Source organism: Haliaeetus leucocephalus, unplaced genomic scaffold (genome assembly GCF_000737465.1).
Source record: "Haliaeetus leucocephalus isolate CR32 unplaced genomic scaffold, Haliaeetus_leucocephalus-4.0 Scaffold577, whole genome shotgun sequence".
Lineage (NCBI taxonomy): Eukaryota > Metazoa > Chordata > Aves > Accipitriformes > Accipitridae > Haliaeetus > Haliaeetus leucocephalus.
The window spans coordinates 866605-870207 of NW_010973013.1; positions in this window are offsets into that span (position 1 = coordinate 866605).

Genomic DNA, 3603 nt, shown 5'->3' on the forward strand with positions numbered 1-3603 from the left:
GGGGGGGCCGTAGGGCGTCCGGCCCTGGGGGGACACCCCGGGGGTCTGGGGCGTGTGGCCGGCGTGTGGCAGCGCCTGTCAGTCCTGGGGCGAGAGCTCGACGGCGGAGACGTGCGAAGGCGCGCGCGGTGGGCACGCACCACGTGTGGCGGGCACGCGCCGCCCGGACGCGTTTCGGCGGGACTGGCCGTCGCCGTAACGGGGTGACCGGGCAGAGGAGGGTTACGGTAGTTTCCTGAAGCGATCTGAGGGGGCGGGTGTTAAAAAAACACAAAAAGGAGAAATGGTCAATGAAGTCACGTCCTGTCGTTGCCTGGGTTGGTTACTGGAAGGGTTCAGACCCGCTGCTGGTCTTGTCTTTCGTAGTCGATGCGTGCGTTGGCACGGAAGCCGGGGGGAAATGGAGTTTTTGCCATAGATCTTCCAGGGGTGTTGAGAGTTGGGGCACGCTTGTCAGGGCAGGCTGTCGGAAGACGCGGCATTTTGGGGGTTCCAGTCTCTGCCCCGAGGTGTCTCCCTCCTCTCCCCTCCTGTGCGATGGAGGGGAAACTCAAATCCTCAGCCAAGCCTCTGGTCAAAAGTCACAAGATGAGTAAAATCTTGGTCTTTAGAAATAGCGTCTTGAAATAATACCTTCTGTGTTCTTTGGTTTAGAGCCTAGAATTTTCATCTTTGGTATTCCCAAGCTTTTCTCCAAAACCCAAAGGGAAATAACAAAACCCTTTTTTTCTTAGTGAAAGCTGAGATTAACATCTCATCATCTGCCCCTTCAGAAGCTGAGGTTTTAGGAGCACTGAATGTTAACTGACTTACGTTAAAATGGTAAGTTTGGACAACAGTGCTTTCTTCCAAATGGAACTTTGAAGAAGCCTGACTGAGGGAAACTATGGGCCCAAGACCAGTGGAGAAGTCTGTGAAGAGACAAAATCCGTGAAAGGAATGAAACCAGAGAAGGAGATGAGACCACATGGAGGCCTAGCCAATTGAAGTAGGTACCCTACATTGGCCCTGTTTAGAGGCCTCAGAAGGTGTTTGACCCGCAACAGTGAAGCACTCTTACACCAGAGGGAGAGGTTGGAAAGAGCTTTGTCACTGGGCGCTGCCCAGGTGTGGCCCTAGGGTTACATTCAACATTGGTCTTGCGGAGGGAGGAGCATGCTGATTTTGTGTTCCTTAGCTCACTCACCACTGCTGGAGAACACGATGCTCGTGTTGTAGCCACTTCACCACTGGCGTAGCTCCTCTCACCTCCATCGCTCTGCCTTTTCAGCATTCTTGAGTTGTTCTTCCTCAGTCCTCCCACTCCCCAGGTGCCATCACTGAATCTGTAATTCAAAGATTTGGGAAAAGATGACAGGAACAGTACAGAGACTCTGTGAAGGCACCTGAAAGTGAACCCTAAAGAGCAAGATAGGGTTTTCAGGAAGGTGAAGTTGCCCATCATTCTTTCCTGCTGTGTGCCTCAGTGTCCAGGGTGGGGGTAAAAACCCCTTCCCGCCATACCAGTTTGTGCCACTGTCCCTCCAGCTGCTTGCCCTGCAGCTCTGCTCTCACACCACCTGGAGAGCCTGGCATTCCCGAGTCAGTCACCGCTTTTGTTAACTGCATGGAGCCTGCCACTCCCACGCACCAGCTCCTGTCTCGATGACCCTGTGGAGAGTATATCTCTGATGAAAGAAATGCAGAATCCCTTTCCTGCAGCTGAACGATACCATGTGGGCAAGCGGCTCTATGTACCCATCTGTGGTAGAGAAGGGTCTCCCAGGGTCGCAGTTTCCCCCATTCATTTCAATTAAATACTCTCAGGGAGTAAGAGTAGTGTTTGGAGCTGAAAAGAACCTAAAAGATAACCTTTAAGAAGTACATATTGCTGCCTTAATTGCAGTGAAAGTTCTTGGCCCCCTCCCCCCTCCATCTCCTTCCTTGGGGGAGGAGATATCCCAGCCAAAACACAAAGAGCTGGAGGAAGAAGCTCAGTATTGCTGGGATGGTACACGCCCCAGCTGCTGTGCTAGGGGGAGCTGGGATGAGACATCTGAAAGTTTCTCAGGATCCCAGCTGACATGAAGGTGTAGAAGGAGAATGATTCAGAGTCCCAGGTGTGAAGATCATGCCTCAGCCAGATCCTAACCCACACATGGAAAGTTCCTGGTACAGTTCCTGCTCCTTTCCTCCTTTGTCACCTATGGCTTTCCTAGTCATAGGGAAGGTTTTTCCTTCACCTGGGCTTTTCCTAGTCACTAGGAGGGGGGTCTTGAGAGACAGGTCTGTGGCTGGCAGACCTTCCTCTCTATGCTGCAGCAAGGAAAAAGAGAATCAGGAAAGGGGCAGTGGCACCATGCTTTGGCAGTCTTTCATCAGCTGATCCCCTATTTGGATCCTGATTCTGTTCCACACCCTTATGAGAGAGAGCAGATTTAATGACAATCCAAATAAGCATGCAGCTTTTTGAGCAATTAGACAAACCATCTGGTAAATACAAAACACATCTCACTTGTGACAGAGGACTTTATTATAACAACAGAAGTATGCATTCATCATATTCAGACATCTTCAGAGTTCCCCAAAAGTAGAGAATAAATGCAACAGTTCAGCAATAAGAATTGACAAACTTACGAACACCCAGAAGAGGAATATTAAAGACAAATTTTGGCAACCTTTAAGTACAGTTGTAATGTCAACCATGTTACTGAAGTAGAGAGGTAATATGTAGCTATGCAGAATGTGTACAATTCTGACTATATTGTAATTCAGACAACTTGCTATTGTATAGACCCATAGAAAAATGTTGCAGAAACACTTCTTAGTTATTGTGAAAGTTTAGAAGACTGAAGAGACCAATCACTCCATATCAAAAACAACCAATGAAATGACCAAGTGCAGAATATGTTGAACGACTGGTATCTTTCTGCGTAAGAAAACTGTCTTGGGACATTCTAGACTAAATACAAATGCTTGAACAGCAAGAAACACTTCCCTTTTCTAGGTCTGGAAAGTTTAAAAAGAGAAAAATCACCCTTGAATTTATCATTTGTAAGCTGACTAGAACTAATAAAACTTTGGCTAATTTATTTCTTTTTTTTTTTTTTCTTTCCACTTTTCATTTTGCTTTAGAGGAGGATGGGGCAGGAAGTCCAGATCTGAATAATAGGAAGGAACTCTTTCACTAAGGGGCTGGGTTTTTTGATGATAATCATGTGAGGCTGCTTCAGCAGAGATGAAATATTACAAAATATTAGAGAAAATCCTGGAGAAATGGATTAGCAGTCAAAGCCACATGATGAAGGTAATGAATCGTTTGATTCCCTCCTATCAGGTGTATGTGTGTATGCTTTTCCTTTTCTTCTGCACCAAATTTGAGGTTACTGGAAACAAACCAACTAACAACAAAGAACAAAGGAATAAAGAATAATTTAGAACAATGGCATTTTCCACAGTACCAGCTAAATAAACACTTGAACAGGCACCTGCATATGCTTGCAATTTTCAAAAGGTGAGATATGGATGAAAAACAACCACCTTTCCTAAAAAGCATTTCTAGAAAGTATTCAACAGATGGAGGATTTGTAAGCAAATTGCACCGGGCTGTGGTTCCATCACTTC